Source organism: Mesoplodon densirostris, chromosome 19 (genome assembly GCF_025265405.1).
Source record: "Mesoplodon densirostris isolate mMesDen1 chromosome 19, mMesDen1 primary haplotype, whole genome shotgun sequence".
NCBI classification, from domain to species: Eukaryota; Metazoa; Chordata; class Mammalia; order Artiodactyla; family Ziphiidae; genus Mesoplodon; species Mesoplodon densirostris.
In genome coordinates this window covers 13430581-13447806 of record NC_082679.1, presented here as the reverse complement: position 1 = coordinate 13447806, position 17226 = coordinate 13430581, and the positions used below count along the sequence as shown (strand labels likewise).

Genomic DNA, 17226 nt, shown 5'->3' with positions numbered 1-17226 from the left:
AGGTTTCATCTAACACCACATCCTGTTTATGCCCATTCTGGGACAACTGCCACAGATGACTCCTCCCCCTCTTTCCTTCCCCTCATCTGCTGGGACCTCCCAGGCTTTGCAGTCACCCAGACCGGGTTCGAATGCTGCCTTACTCTGTAGCCCTAGCTAAGTAACTTCACGCCTCTGATTCAGGATTGTTATGAGGATAAAATAGTTTCACATATCTCCCAGCATGGTGGACACACTCAATGCACAGTAGGTAATGATGAGCTTTCTTTTTTTAAAATTTTTATTGGAGTATAGTTGATTTACAATGTTGTGTTAGTTTCAGGGGTATAGCAAAGCGAATCAGTTATACATATACATATATCCACTCTTTTTTAGATTCTTTTCCCATATAGGTCATTACAGAGTACTGAATAGAGTTCCCTGTGCTTTACAGTAGATCCTTATTACTTATCTATTTTATGTATAGTAGTGTATATATGTCAATCCCAATTTCCCAGTTTATCCCTTCCCCTCCTTTTCCTCACTGGTAACCATAAGTTTGTTTTCTACATCTGTGACTCTATTTCTGTTTTGTAAATAAGGTCATTTGTACCATTTTTTTAGATTCCACCTATAAGTGATATATATTTGTCTTTCTCTGTCTGACTTACTTCACTCAGTATGACAATCTCTAGGTCCATCCATGTTACTGCAAATGACATTATTTTGTTCTTTTTTATGGCTGAGTAATATTCCATTGTATCTATGTACCACATCTTCTTTACCTACTCATCTGTCAATGGACATTAGGTTGCTTCAATGACTTGGCTATTGTAAATAGTGCTGCAATGAACATTGGGGTGCATGTATCTTTTTTTAAAATAAATTTATTTATTTTAGGCTGCATTGGGTCTTCATTGCTGTGCACGGGCTTTCTGTAGTTGCAGCGAGTGGGGGTTACTCTTCGTTGCAGTGCATGGGCTTCTCACTGCGGTGGCTTCTCTTGTTGCAGAGCACAGGCTCTAGGCACGTGGGCTCAGTAGTTGTGGCTCACAGGCTCTAGAGAGCAGGCTCAGTAGTTGTGGCGCACGGTCTTAGTTGCTCTGCAGCATGTGGGATCTTCCCAGACCAGGGCTCGAACCTGTGTCCCTTGCATTGGCAAGCGGATTCTTAACCACTGCACCACCAGAGAAGTCCCTGGGGTGCATGTATCTTTTTGAATTATATTTTTCTTCGGATATATGTGCAGGGATTGCTGGATCATATGGTAGTTCTATATTTAGTTTTTTAAGGAACCTCCATACTGTTCTCCATAATGGTTGTACCAATTTACAGTCCCACCAGCAGTGTAGGAGGGTTCCCTTTTCTCCATACCCTCTCTAGCATTTATTATCTGTAGATTTTTTGATAATGGAATAATGAGCTCTTTAGCCCCTCCTCCAGGAAGCCTTCCTGGATTCCCCCCCCCCAATCTGTAATATTTTAATTCCAGAGCTGAAAGGGGGAACTTAGAGATGTTTGCTGGTCAAACTGCCACTTAGTAGGTTGATGGGGAAATGGAGAATAGAGAGAAGACTCCACAGCACCCAAGTAATGGTGAATTTTTTCCTGCAATTATTCAACCTCATGGGCCTTATAATAGCACTACAACAATGGTGTTCCATCCTATCAGTCCAATACCTCCTTTCTTATTAAGAGCATTTTGTATTGCCCCCCCGCAGTTCCCATCCTGAAATGAAATTCCTAGATAATGCAACATATACACATAAGTTCTCCCCCAAATCAATATAATGTCCTAATTGTCATATAAAGGAGAAATACAAGGGAAGTAATTGATCAGAAGCCTGTGCATTTCCGTGAGAAAATATAAGCAAACAATAGAGAATTGTTAAAGGATCCAGCCCCATGATGTCTGGCCCACTGTACCGACTTCCCTCCATAGCAGTGGGCAGATCCCACCCTCTCTCACCTCCTCAAGGGCACTGCTGCAGCTGCTCTCCTCCCTGCATCATCAATGTCTTCACCTCTACTGGATCTTTCCCCTCAGCGTACATGCCGTGTTATGTCTTCCATCTAAAAAACTAAAAACCCTGTCTCCCGTCCAGCCATTGCCCATTCATTTCCTTCCCTTTTCAGCAAGACTTCTTGAAAGAACTGTCCACACTCACTGCCTCCAATTTCTCCTCCCAATTCACTCTTCAACTCTCTCCCAGCAGACTCACTCCTGTCTCTCTCCAATGACATACCCTTGTCAGGGCCACCAAGGACATCTGTGGTGCTGGACCTAATGGTCAATTCTCAGTCTTCATCTGCTGTGCCCTGTCAGCTGCATCTGACACCATCCATCACTCCCCATGCCCAAAACACTTTCTTCACTTGGCTTCCAGGATACCACCCTGGCCTGGTTTTCCTCTGGCTCTTCAGGCTGTGCCTGCTCAGACCTTCTTTTTTTTTTTTTTTTTTTTGCGCTACGCGGGCCTCTCACTGCTGTGGCCTCTCCCACTGCGGAGCACAGGCTCCGGACGCGCAGGCTCAGCAGCCATGGCTCACGGGCCCAGCTGCTCCGCGGCATGTGGGATCCTCCCGGACTGGGGCACGAACCCGTGTCCCCTGCATCGGCAGGTGGACTCTCAACCACTGCGTCACCAGGGAAGCCCCAGACCTTTTTATTTTTAAACTTTATTGAAGTATAGTTGATTTACAATGTTGTGTTAATTTCTGCTGTACAGCAAAGTGATTCCGTTATACACGTACATACTTTTTTTACATATTCTTTTCCATTTTGGTTATCACAGGATATTGAATATAGTTCCCTGCGCTATACAGTAGGAACTTGTTGTTTATCCATTCTATGTATAATAGTTTGCATCTGCTAACCCCAAACTCCCAGTCCATCCCTCTCCCACACCCCTCCAACCACAAGTCTGTTCTCTATGTCTGCGAGTCTGTTTCTGCTTCATAGATAAGTTCATTTGTGTCACATTTTAGATTCCTCATATAAGTGATAACATATGGTATTTGTCTTTCTCTTTCTGACTTAGTATGATAATCTCTAGGTCCATCCATTCATTTGTCGATGGACATTTAGGTTGTCTCCATGCCTTGGCTATTGTAAATAGTGCTGCAAGGGACATTGCAGTGCATGTATCTTCTCGAATTATAGTTTTCTCTAGATATGTGCTTAGGAGTGCGATTGCAGGATCATATGTCAGCCTCCTTTTAACAGTCAGGTGTCCCAGGGGTCAGTCCTCGGTCCCCTTCTCTTTTCCATCCATCTTCCTGTCTTCCTGATAGCATCAGTTTCTTGGTTTTCAAAGGGGTAATACCTTAATTATTTCTCCAGCTGGGCCTCTCCCTGAACTCTAGGCGCTTATATCCAACTGCCAGTGTGACATATCCATCTGCATGTCTTAGAGTCATCCTTGACCCGTCTGTTTCCTCTGACAATGTACCTCAGAAATTGTCAGCTCTGAACTTCAAAATATAACCAGAACTGGTCCACTGCTCCCCTCCACAGCCCATATTCTTCTGCCTGAAATCTCACAGCAGCCTCCTCACTGTTTCTCTGCTCCTGCCCCCCTCTCAACACTCTGTTCTTCATAGGACTGTCAGAGACATCCTAAAACAACCCAAGCCAGGAATTCCCTGGCTGTCCAGTGGTTAGGACTCTGTGCTTCCACTGTGGGGTCACAGGTTCGATCCCTGGTCAGGGGAACTAAGATCCTGCATGCTGCGCAGCGTGGCCAAAAAACAAAACAAAACAAAACAAAACAAAACAAAACAAAACCAAGCCAGATGACATGCCTGCCCTCTCAAAAACCCTCTCATGGCTCCACTATTATTTGGGTGAAAGCAAAAGTCCTTATAGTGGCCCTAAAAACTCTAAATCATCTGCCACGACCCCTCCTCCATTACCTCTTGGACCTTGTCTTTCAATACTCTCCTCTTTGCTCACTCCTCTCCACCCACACTAGCCCCTTTTTGGTTCTGTGAATGATCCTGTCACTGGGCTTTTGCACTTGCTGGCTCCTCTTTCTGGAACCCTCCTTCCTTCACGGTTCACCCCTTCACTCCTTCAGATTTCTGTTCAAATGTCACCTGATCAAAGGTGCTTTTCCCCATCTAAAACAGTGCCAACCCCATCTCTCAATCCCCTTAGCTTGCTTTTTCTCCATAGAACTTATTACCAAGTTACATTGTAAGTATTTATTTGTTTCTGTCCCCCCAACTAGAAGGTAAGCCTCATGAAGAGAGGGATTTTTGCCTGCCTCGTTCATTGCTGAATTTTTAGCACTTCGAGTAGTGCCTGGCACATTTTAGGTACTCAAGAAATCTTATTGAATGAATAAATGAACCAGCATCCTTAGAGCACAACCATTCTATATGGTGTGAAAGTTGTTGCTTAAATGGAGGGGGTAATGCTTAGGCTTTGTGATATCCCCCCCCACTCTGTTTTAAAATGGCCTTTCCAGGCTTTCCTGGTGGCGCAGTGGTTAAGAATCCACCTGCCAATGCAGGGAACATGGGTTTGAGCCCTGGTCTGGGAAAATTCCCACATGCTGCGAAGCAACTAAGCTCGTGCACCACAACTACTGAGCCTGCGCTCTAGAGCCCGCAAGCCACAACTACTGAGCCCTTGTGCCACAACTACTGAAGCCTGAGCGCCTAGAGCCCGTGCTCCGCGACAAGAGAAGCCACTGCAATGAGAAATCCGCGCCCTGCAACGAAGAGTAGCCCGCGCTCGCCACAACTAGAGAAAGCCCGCGAGCAGCAACGAAGACCCAACGCAGCCAAAAATAAATAAAAATTTTAACTAAAAAAAATTTTTTTAATAACAATAAATAAAATGGCCTTTCCTCACAGCGTCTGAGATGCCATGTTTTCCTGGTTTTCTTCCTCCTCTCTCTGTGGCTGTTCCTTCTCAATCTTTGTTGAGAGTGTCAATTCCTTTGCTCAAACCTTATACGTCTCTTCTTCTCAAGGTTCTGTCCAGTCCTTGTCTCCATTCATCCTTCATACCCTCCGCAGGCTAGGTCACTAACTCCCACAGCTTCAATTACCATCTTTGATCATCCTCAGATCTTGGTTTCCAGCCCCAATTTTTCTCTTAAGCCCCAGACCCAGGGGTGTGGAGCCACCTAAATCCTCATGCTGGGTGGCACACACTGGGCTCAGCATCTTCCTAACCTGCTTCTCCTCTGGGTCTCCTTCTCAGGGAAGCCCCCATTCCCCCCAACCTTCTAGCCAGAGGGCCTCGTCTTGGACTTTTCCCTCCCTACCCCTCTGCGGCCACTCAGTCCCAGAGCAGGTTCCCCGGGCCTCCTGGGCATCCAGCCCTGCCACCCACTCCTCCTCCCCTCCCCACAGTCCCACCCTGGTGCAAACACCCCTCTCCTACCCCAGCTGCCTCCCTGGACCCTCAGCTCCAGTTCTATTTCCTCCAATCCATCTTCCATATAAAAGCCAGAGACATCTTTGCAAACCCCCACTGACTCGCCTTGGCCTGAAGCCCTTCCATGGCTCCTCAGCGTCCTCGGTACAAATCCAAACTCTCTCAAGTGGCCAAACTTTTGGCCGCGGTGAACTCTATGTTCCACTCCGACTGCCTTTCTTTGGGTTCCTCTAACAACCACGCCTCTGTCACCTGACAGCCTTCTGAGTGAGCGCCCCGCTTAGTTCACGCTGATCCAGGACAGTGTGCGGAATGAATAGGTTACAACAGTCAGAGCAACTTATTGAAGGCTTTGCGCCCAGCGCTTAATCAACAATTTTTTAAATTTTTATTTATATATTTTTGCCTGCATTGGGTCTTCCGTTGCAGTGCGCGGGCTTCTCACTGCGGTGGCTTCTCTTGTGCAGCACAGGCTCTAGGAGCGCGGGCTTCAGTAGTTGTAGCACGCGGACTCAGTAGTTGTGGCACGTGGGCTCTAGAGCACAGGCTCAGTAGTTGTGGCACACAGGCTTAGCTGCTCCCGGACACGGGCTTAGCTGCTCCCGGACCAGGGCTCGAACCATTACCCCCTGCATTGGCAGGCGGATTCTTAACCACTGCGCCACCAGGGAAGCCCTGCCCAGCGCTTTTAAATGCTTCCTCTTTTTCAATTCCTATCTGAGAGAAGAAGCAACAGGCTCAGAGACGGTTGCGGTGGGAAAGCTGAGACTCCAGCAGCCGGAGCGGTTACTCACAACCTAGACAGTCAGGTAGTGGCGGGGCCCAGGCCTAGCGCGGAGCGTGCAGGCGGGGCGCACAGCCGGGCCTTGAACGCCAGAATCAGGAATTGTGACTTAGCTCGAGGCCGCTGAGGTAGACGCGCGCGACACTGCCCCCTGCAGGCCGGGAGGCCCAATCCCAGGCTCCGCCGAGCTCCGCAGGGCCCGTTGCCCGTGGCAACACCGCGCGCGCCCCGCCCCTTCCCCGCCCGCCGGGCCGACTGCTCGTCAGCCGCGCAGCAGGCCAATCCCACTGAGCGGGGGGCGGGCCTCGTGGGCCTCGTTCAACCCCCGCGGCCCCTTCTCCGCTGGGACCCCGCCTTTCTCCGCGCACACCTCCCGCCCTTTGGGCTGCCCTCGCAGCCCGTTGGCGGGCGCACCGTTCCTCTCCGCGGCGTCAGCTAATGCCGGCGCGCGGCAGTCCCGTCGGGGCGGGGCCAGGGGCGGTGACGCACGGCGCGATGACGCAGCGCGACGGCGGCGGTGGCGGCGGCGGTGGTCGGTGCGGGAGGAGGGAGGGGAGCTCGCGGGCCGGAGAAGGGGCGACGGCAGTGGCGGAGGCCTGAGGAGGCCCGGGCGGCGGCGGCGGCGGCGGCGGAGGCCGAGGCGGTGAGTGGTGGGCAGGGTCGAGCGGACGCGGGGCGGCGGCGGGTCAGAGCGCGCGGGGCTCACCTCGGGGCGCCCCAGGCCGCGGGCGGCCCCGCCCCCTCAGGGACCCCGGGAGGCGGCAGGCGCGGAGCGCGGGCCTCCGGGGTCCCGACCCTCGAGAGAATCTCCCACACCCATCCCCCGAGTCGCCCTCACAGGCCGCTTCTCGAGCTTCTCTCCGAAATTCTCGCCCCTCGGGGTGGCCGGGGGGCCCGGCAGCAGCCTATCTCGTGACCCCCCAGGTGTACCTCGGACACCTCCCTGGAGGGCACGCCCACAGACCCCCCGAATCCGCCCGAAGCCCTCTGTACCCTCCCGCGGTGCGAAAGGCTTCCCGAGAGGCCACCCCTGATATTTCCCCGTCTGCTCCAGACCCCGTCCTACGCCCCAAAAATCTTCCTCAGAGAACCCCCGTCTGGTCCCAGATCCCCGAACCTCCTCGTCCGTCCAGAAATATTCTCCCGGGGCCACTCCTCATATTCCAACGATATGTGTCAGATATTTTCTCCAGGAACCTCCCTCGTAAGCCCTAAAAATCTCCTTCAGATCAGAGATTCCCCGAAATCCTCTCCAGACCCTGTACATTCCAGAAATCTCCCTCAGCGACCTACTTCGCACATCCCAACAGTCTCCCCCAGACTTCCTTCTCACACATCCCAAGAATTTTCCCTCCCACCTACCCCCATACCAGAAATCGCCTTGGAGATTTTCCACTCATAGCCCCCAAATCTCAGAGCCCCTCCCCTTGGAATCCTCCAGAATGCCCCTGATGTCCCCTGAAAATCTTCCTCAGAGACTCTCTGAAATGGCCTCGGATCCTCAAAACTCACTTGGAGCGCCCCCCCCCCCCGCCGCCAATCCATCTCCCATATACACTCCCCCTTGACATATCCCAAAAGTCATCCATTTGGTCCCTCCCACGGGTCCCAAAAGTCTCTCCCAAAGACCTCCTCATGTTTCTCAAATCTCACCACCCTGAAATGCCCTAGAGATCACCCTCAGATACCCCAGAAATCTTCCCCCGAGACCCTCCTCACTTATCCCAAAAATCTCCTCCAGAGATTCCCTGAAATCTCTGGAGAACTCTTCTTCCACATTCCACAAGTCTCTTCCAAAACCCTTTTTATGTATCCCAAATCTCCTAGTAACCCACACAAAATGTTCCAGAAATTGCTTCCTCAGGATTCCAAAACGTTTCCTCATAGTTTCTCTCTGATATTTTCTAGAATTGCTCATCGAATCCCCCTTTCAAAATCTCTCCTTCTAGACCTACTTTCAGATGAACTTTCCTCCTCACAACCCCTGTAAACCCTAAGACCCTCTCTTTCTTCACGACCCCTCTGAGATGCAGCTTTTCAAGACCTCCTCCTGTCTTCACAGAGACCCCAGCCACCTCCTTGAGCCCTCTGAGATACGCCCTTGAAATCCCTCCCAGAGACCCTTCCAGCACATAGACCCTTGAATCAGCACTTAGAGACCTCCTGCCTTACTAAGAGACTTTTCCTAGATAATTCCCTCCCTGAACTCACCCTCACAGCTTCCCTCAAATCCTCTAGAACCATCTGTAGAAGACCCCCAGCACCAACCGGCTCCTTTTCTTAGAAAGCCCCAGAATTTTTTTTGAAAAACCCTCTACTCTGATGTTCCCATATTCCCCCACCCCAAGACCCACCTTCGCCGTATATTCTCTTGAGACCTTTACTTAGAGATTTCTCATCTGAGCTCTTTGAGAGTTGTTCCTAAAAAGACCTCTGTCATCCTGTTCCAGTAATCTAAGATCTCTCACAGAAGACCACACCTCCACAGACTCCCTTTAGAGAATTTTCTCCAAAATTGCTGAGCATCAACAACTCCAGCACTTCGTAAGACTTCCTCAGAACACTCTCAGGTTCTCCCTCTGACATCCCCAAGAAACCTTATTCAGGGCCCTATCAGATATACCCCTTTTAGAACCCCCATTTACACCCTCTCATCTCCTCCATTCTCTTTCCTCTGCAATCAACTTAGAGATCCTTCTCAGGTCTGAGCCTCCTTCCCCCATTGTCCCACCATAGGCCCCCAGCATCCTACAGACTCCCCCTCTCAAGAGCCTCTATGTCCCCTTTTATTAAACAGATCCTCAAGAGATACCCTCACCTCTTGAAATCCCAACCCTCAGAGATCTTTCTCTCAGACCATTTTTCTTAGGTTCAACCTTCATAGACCCCTTCTCCCTTTAGATCTCCCCTTCAGAGAGATGGAGAGACCCTTAACACCTTCCTTAGACTCTTTTTTTTTTGGTAAGGTTTTAATTTTTTTGGCCACGCTGCAATGCTTGTGGGATTTTAGTTCCCTGACCAGAGATTGAACCCAGGCCCTCGGCATTGAGCGCATGGAGTCCTAACCACTGAACCGCCAGGGAATTCCCACCCTCCTTAGACTCTCCTTGAAGACTCCCCCAGTTTTCCTCTCTGAAGCCTTCTCCTTCCTTTTTCCACTGTGAGGGCCTCCTCACAAAAGAATGCCTCCCCCTATAGTAGTGGCCCTCAAAGTGTTGTCCCTGGACCAGCAACATCAGCATCACCTGAGAACTTGTTAGAATGCAAATTCTTAGGTCCCAACCCAGACCTGCTGAATCAGAAAACCTAGGAGTAGGGCCCAGCTGCTTTTAGGCACCTTCCTGGTGATTCTGATGCATGCCCAAGTTTGAGAACCACTGCCCTCTAAGAGGATTTCCCTTTCCCCACAGAAAGTCCCCCTGAAAGATATCTCAGCCTATGCCTCTGTGCCCTACTGCCCACCCCCATTTTCCTGGGAGTCCCCTTTGTGAAGTACCTACCCTCCAGAAGATTCCTTACCCTCTTTGAAAGGTTTCTGGCTTCTCCACAAGGTTACCCCACCCTCTGAGCAATTACTTCATATTCCGCCTTTGAATGGTTCCCTTTCAGACCTCCCTCAGCATTTTCTCCTTCTGGCTTCCCCTCCACCCCTCCATACCATCCCCTTTCTGTGCTTCTGCTTCAAGTTGCTGCCCTCTTGAACACACAGGTCCATCTCTTCTCCTTATCTATTCCTCATCTATTCTCCACAGAGGCACCCTTGCCTTAAGGCACCTTCCAGTCTTTTCATTCTCTGTGTCTTACTGCCCAGAGCCTTCCATTGTACTTCTTAGGGCACCGCTCATCTTCTTCCTTGTAGTTTTTCATGTACTTGTCCACTCACCCTCACTGGACTGGGAGCGTGGAAAGTACCAGGATGTAACTTGTTCTTCTCTGAATCCCACAAGCTGGGATCCTTCCCTCTGTAAGTTATTAGGAATCATTGGCTCATGGGCAGCCCTTCCTGCATTTGGTCAGAAATCTCTGAGCTCCTGACTCTCACTCCCCATTCAGGTTCAACACACCTTATCCACCCGCTCCTGTCCTCTCACCTCTTTTATTCTCTCTACCCAGCTCCTTTTGCCACTCCTCCTAGGAGAGGCTGCCTTCCCCACCTTCTCTCACCTGGAACTTCTCTTTGTGCTGTTTCCTGATTCTTAGCTACCCCACGTCCTATTCCTGGGGATCTGCCTCACCCCATCCTAGTTGGCTTCTCAGCCCTCCTCAGCCTTTGTAGGTCTGGGGCCTCCACAGGGCTCTCAACTTTCTCCAAGGGTTTTTGTTTCTCTCTAAGTTTGAGAAGAATAAACAGATCATGAGGTAAATACTGGGGCCGGCCTTCAGCAAGCTCACAGTACAGTAGAGAGGTTGGGCAGGTACACGGGGCAGAACGTGAGGTACAAACTATATACTGTGGAAATTTGGCAGTGAGAGAAGGCACCCTCTATCTGGAAAGACTTCATAGAAGAGGTGGTATTTGTTCTGGGTGCTGTTCCACAAGAGTTGGGACAAGGATGAGTGGCCTTCCAGGCAGAGGAAGCAGCTTATGCAGTGGGTGAAAGACAAGAAAGACTCTTCATCTCTAACCCGTGGCATCTCTTCTCTTCACCTAAAGGACAGAGGTGAAAGAAAACAGATCTCTTCCATCTGCATTGTATTTGCCAGTTGCACTTTAGTGACCCACAGAGTAATAATGTTAATGACCACTGTTGATTGAGTTATTATTATCTGCCAGTCACTGTTTAAGTGCTTCACATATATTGTCTCATCTCATATTCACAAGAACTCTCTGAGGTAGGTAAACTGTGATTATCCTCATTTTACAAAGGATGAAATTGAGGACAGGTGGCACAAATAGAAGGTCCTGGGCTCTGTCCGTCCCAGGATGATAGTGTCTGGGGTCAGAGAGTTGGATTTTCTGTTCAGATAGGGTTGGGTGCAGTGGGGCATTGTAGTGTAGTGATCAAGTACGCAGACTCTGGGGCCAGACAGGATTTGCATCCCACATCATTGCTTACCCCCTGTTTTGTGACCTAGGACAAGTTATTGAACGTCTCTGGTCCTTAGTTTCCAGAGTTGAAAAATGAAGGTAATAATAATATCTTACTTCATAGAACTATTATAAGGATTAAATAAGTTAATATGTATAAAGTATTTAGAACAATGCCCTGTATATAAGTGCTCAGTTTTAGCAAAAAAAAAAAAAAAAAAAAAAAAGTTCATATCAACCAAGACACTAAGATATAGGTGACAGTACGTTAGCTCAAACTGGTTTAATAAAAATAAAGAGAATTAATTGGCTCATGTTACTGAAAAGTCCAGAACTAGGATGGCTCTAGACCTACCTGCATCCAGGAGTTCATTCTTCCTAGTAATCTCTCCCCATTTCTCCACTGACTTAGCTTCATCCTCAGCTGGTTTCTGCTTTGTGACGACAAAGATGACCCTCAGCAACTGTAGGCTTAAACCCTACCTTCTTAGCAGACTCACTGGAAAGAGAACTCTTTCCTGAGAGCCCCAGTTTGAAAACAGTTTCCTCTCTGAATAAGTGTGAAATGGTGACAGAAGATCCTTTGAGACATGTTTAGGTGAGCGGCACTCTTAGAGACTCTCTTGCTTGCTAAACCGGGTAGGACTGTGATTCCATCCCATGACCTTTCTGAGGGTTGATGGTAGTCCCTCTCTTCACTGTTCCCCAGCCCCAATCATTCTCTTCTCTATGGTCATTTGGATCCAGAGAGAGTTTATGGCTGGTCTGACCCCACCAGACTTTCCTTTGGGATCTCACTGGGAGAAACAGGAATGAGATAACTGGCCTGGTTTGGTTATAGCCTTGGGGTAGTGGAATCCAGAAGTACTCATGTTCAGTTCCTTACCTCAGCTTTGGGTTTCTAGGGCTCAGAGCTTTAGAAGAAGGTTAAGTAGATTACTGTGAGTAGAGTTTTGTTTTGTTTGTTTTAGGGTAAATTTGTTGAATAGAGTCTGGTCGAGGGCAAGTAACAGAACAGCAGTGTAGAGTGTGCACATCTCAAACGTCTCCAGCAATTAAAGAATTTATGAAAGCACTTTTCGGGGTACAGGAGATACAGCAGTGAATGAAACAGTCAAGGTCTTAGAGCTCTTGGGTCTTATATTCTGATGGAGGGAAGATATATAAACAAAAGAAATCAGATAGTGATATGTGCTATGAAGGAATTAAAACAGTGTGAAGGGGGTGGGAGGTTGGCCACTGTACACAGGGTGGTCAGAATTGGCCTCTTTGAGGAGGTGACAGTTGAGCCTGATAACCTGAAAGATGAGAAGGCACCAGTTGGGGGAAGATCTAAGAGCTGGGCGTTCTAATCTAAGCATTGTTACATGTGGAGGAAGGACTGCTACAAGGTGGGGAAAGTTTTCACAGATGCTTACTGAGGGTCTGTTATGTGCCAGGTACTATTCTAGGAATTGAAAATGTAGCCGTGAATAATAAAGCCACAGTCTTCCTTTCCCTCGTGGATCTTACAGTCTAGGTGTTTCCGGAAGAGCTGCAGCCTTTGAAGAAACACTTTTTGACAACAATATCAGACCAAAGACTCCTTCCTACTGGGGAGATGAGGAAGATTGGGGCACACATGAACCCAGATCTGATTGATGAGAAGGAACCAGCCATGTGATGATCTGGGGAAGAACATTTCGGGTAGAGGGGTCAGCCAGTGCAAAACCCCTGAGATGTGTTCAAGGAACATCAAGGAGATCGGTGTGGCTGAAGCATAAGTGAAGCAGAAGGGGCAAGGGCTTGGAGTGGTTGACAGAGGCCAGATCATTTGGGGCCTTGTGGGCCATGGTAAGGAGTTTACATTTTCACGTAAGAGCATTGTGAAGCTATTAGAGGTGTGTTTTTTTTTTTTTTTTTTTTTTTTTTTTTTTTGGGCCGCGTTGGGTCTGTTGCTGTGCGCGGGCTTTCTCTAATTGCGGCGAGTGGGGGCTACTCTTTGTTGTGGTGCGTGGGCTTCTCATTGCAGTGGTTTCTCTTGTTGTGGAGCACGGGCTCTAGGCTCACGGGCTTCAGTAGTTGTGGCACGTGGGCTCAGTAGTTGTGGCTCGCGGGCTCCAGAGTGCAGGCTCAGTAGTTGTGACACACGGGCTTAGTTGCTCCGCGGCATGTGGGATCTTCCCAGACCAGGGATCGAACCCGTGTCTGCTGCATTGGCAGGCGGATTCTTAACCACTGCGCCACCAGGGAAGTCCCTTTTAGAGGATTTGTAAAGCAAGACAGTGACATGATTTGTTTGCATGTTTGTTTGTTTGTAAAGAAAGTTCACTGGTTTCTGCAAGAAAAACGGGCAAGAATGGAAGCAGGAGGCAATACATTTGTCCAGATGAGAAAGGATGATGACTTGAATATGGTGGTGGTAGTAGAAATGGAGAGATACAGATACATGTTCCATGTTGAGAAAACAGGACTTAATGATGGGATTAGAGAAAGAGGAATCCAGGATGATGATACTAGGCAACAACTCTGTGAGGGTATTTATGCCTCACAACACTATGAGAGTAGGTACTATTATTAAACCCATTTTACAGATGAGAAAACAAGACACTGCAAGGTAAAATCATTTGCCCCAAATTATGCAGGTTTCCCAGAGCTCCCCAGGCTCTATTATCTTCCAGGAGGCCCTGCCTGGCTTCTCCCCTCCTCTCCTTCCCTTCTCCAGGACCATTCATACAAAAGCCTCATTCTTGGCTGAGGCAATAATATACATATTTTGTATACATATTTCACGAGTTTCTGAAAATAATGGTTGGTTTTCACAAGAGAGAAGTTGGGCTCCCTTGGCTTCTGACATTCTCCTGTTCTTCTCAAGTTGGGATAGTGAGTTAACCTTAGGTAACTAGCCTATTACTTTACTCATGAAGTGAACAAGTTCCTCCAAGGCCTATGTGGATGCTGTAGAAAGGCTAGGGATAGGTGGGAAGGCTAACAGGACCCTCCCGTTATTTGTCCAGAGATGTTGGCGTTAAAGGGTGTATGCTTTGGTCCAGCTTTCTAGGCAGTGGAAGGGAACTTATAAATATATATAAATATATAATATATAAACTTATAAATATATATATAAACTTACATATATTTATAAGTTTACATAATTAAATATAAATAAATACGCTGTAGCATTATTTGCAGGAAGAAGCAAGAGCTCTAAAGCCAGACTGCTTGGCCTTAAAAATAGCTTAGCTGTGTGCAGTCTTGGGTAAGTGACTTGACCTTCTCTGTGCCTCAGTGTCTTCATCTGTAAAATGAGAATATTATTATATACATATGTATATTTATATTTATAGTTTTTGAGATCAGATGAGCTCATCCATGGAAAGCTATTAGCATAAGGCCTGGCACATGATACAATAATATATGATGTGAAGACATTTGAAGCATCATGCTAGGTGTTTTTATATATATTCTTTCATTTCATTCTTAAAACAAGCTTCACTGAGGAAGAAACTGAGTTACTTGCCAAAGGTCAACACAGCAAGTTAGTATCAGTAGGAGAGCTCTGGTTCAGCCAGGTCTCACTCCACGGTGCTGCTTGTGGATGAGGAGAGCTGACCTCCAGAGGCGCCTCCTATATGTGGGCTGCTTTTCACTGGGGCCAAAGAAAGAATCCAGTGGACAGTTTTTCCTGGAACCTCTTAGCCAATTTTTGACTCCATTTCTCACCCTCCAGGGTTAGAAGATGCTTCTCAAGAAGGTTACTTGGTCTCTTAGAGACCAAGTATGGCAGCCATATTGTTGGACTATTTGAAAGACTTTACCATAGGGGTTCCCCTCTAGTGTCTTCTCAAAGGCAGGGAGTCATTTTTGGTCACATAAGGATAGAGATTAGAGCAGTGGTGAATTCTCTTGTATGGGAGCAGTCAAGGCTTAAAGTTGAAACTTTAAGTGGTAGAAACCCAGCTCAAACTGACCTCAACACAAAAGGAATTTATTGGTCCATGTAACTGAAAAGTCTGGGATGGGGGGCTTCAGGCTAACTGGAGACAGGTCTTCAAATGATGTGAACAGGTCTCTCTTTTTCTCCCCTCTTTTGACTCTGCTTTCATCTGTATTGGCTTCATTCTGAGGTAGGCCCTCACTGTGAGGTAGCAGAAGTGGCAACCAGGAATATCAGGAGATGTTGTATAATCTGAGCAACCCTAACCAAGAAGTTATTTTCCCCAATACTTCCAGCAAAAGTCCAAGGAGGCCTTTCCTTGGCCAGGCTTTACTCCATGTATGCTCCTAGATCCAAGAAATACAGTTAATTCTCCAAAGGGAATTTAGGGGTCTGGTACCAGAAGATGGGCATGGATGTTTGGCAGACAAATCCACCAGTGTATCATGGTAATTTGCTACCACAGTAAGATGTCTTCAGATAGTCAGGGCTGATGCCTCTTCCCTGGCCAGTCTCACCAAGCCAGGTCTTCCTTTCTCACTGTTGCCAAGCACGCAGGAGAGGAGGTAGCTGGGGGCCTCTGGCTTTTTGATGGAAGAAAGCCATCCAGTTCTCCTCTCCAGTCACCATCCAGACCAAACACCCAGCATTCTTCTCCTGTCCAAAACATAGAAACACTTCCTTTAGGGATGATTTTTATTGAAGTATAGTTGATTTACAATGTTGTGTTAGTTTCTGGTGTACAGCAAAGTGAACCAGTTAAGTGTGTGTGCGCGTCTGTGTGTGTGTGTGTGTATTCTTTTTCATATTCTTTTCCATTAGGGTTTATTACAAGATAATATAGTTCCCTGTGCTATACAGTAGGACCTTGTTGTTTTATCTGTTTTGTATATAGTAGTTTGTATCTGCTAATCCCAAACTCCTGATTTGTTCCTCCCTTAATAGTATATTCTTAAAAGTGACTGTTTGTTACCTAAAGCCCCAGTGTTTCCTGAGGACTGTCCAAGCCATACTTGGGCACACTAGATCCTCTCTGCCAATTATGTTTCTTGAGCAGTGGGGTGGCTTAAACGTGTAGGACCTTCCCTAGGCCCTCGAGAGGGATAGTTATCGGACTTTTGGTCTTATCACAGTTTGTGTCTATCTGGTCTAAGGACTGCAGGCCACAGACTTTGTTTGTTCTGTATAGTGGTTCATTGTTGCTCTTTTAATATGAATTATTTTCCAACATTTAAAAATAGGGGAATTTTGGGCCTCCCTGGTGGCGCAAGTGGTTGAGAGTCCGCCTGCCGATGCAGGGGATACGGGTTCGTGCCCCGGTCTGGGAGGATCCCATATGCCGCGGAGCGGCTGGGCCCGTGAGCCATGGCCGCTGAGCCTGCGCGTCCGGAGCCTGCGCGTCCGGAGCCTGTGCTCCGCAACGGGGGAGGCCACAGCAGTGAGAGGCCCGCATACCGCAAAAAAAAAAAAAAAAGGGGAATTTTATTTAAAAATCCAGATTTCTGGCTCCTCTTTAAAAAATATATAATAATCTAAAATCTAACAATACTGGACCCAAATTCCTACATGGCAGCAGTTGATTAGAGCTAAATAGTAACTTCTCCCTTTAGACAGGGTGTGTGCTTTCCAGCTCACCATAGTCCTCACCAGCCTGCTCCATTCAAAACCTGGCCTGTAAGCATCATGTTTGAGATCCTGCTGTGTCCCAAGGCTTTGCTTCTAGCATTTGGCTCAGGGGAAGAAACTAGATTAATGTTCAGTCAACAGTTTATTTGGGGGGCACAGTGCTGTTGCTTGGGAAAAGTAACAACCCAGTAAAAGTGTTTATAGGAAAGAGTGTGCACAACTTTGGTCTGTTTGTGGATTTGGTCATCTTTTTGCCGTAAACGCTGTTGGCATAGCAAACCTCCCATCACAGTTGTTCCCTCTGAAATAGTAACATGTCCTTCTATCTTATGAGTTGCCACCCAGTGAAGGAATCCCTCCCACTCCCAAGGGATATTCATCCAGCCTCTGCTTGACCACTTCCAGCAGCCAGGGAGCTTATTACCTCCTCATATGGCAGCCAGTTCCATTCTTGGACAGATACATTATTTTAAAATTCTTCCTTATGTTGAGGCAGCTGC

General features: G+C 47.8%; 1 protein-coding gene across 7 annotated transcripts in view; it reads left to right on the top strand.

The window, feature by feature from the left end:
• The first annotated feature begins 6702 nt into the window (after nt 1–6702).
• Nucleotides 6703–17226, top strand: part of SAMD4B (sterile alpha motif domain containing 4B) — a 37623-nt gene continuing 27099 nt past the window's right edge. For 4 of the 7 annotated variants that reach the window (XM_060085663.1, XM_060085662.1, XM_060085657.1 and 1 more), the window contains exon 1: nt 6703–6798. The gene's annotated coding sequence lies outside the window, so the exon portion shown is untranslated. Of the gene's footprint in view, nt 6799–11645; nt 11783–12698; nt 13018–17226 lie in introns of those variants that run through there. The other 3 variants (XM_060085658.1, XM_060085660.1, XM_060085659.1) reach the window with 2 other exon arrangements.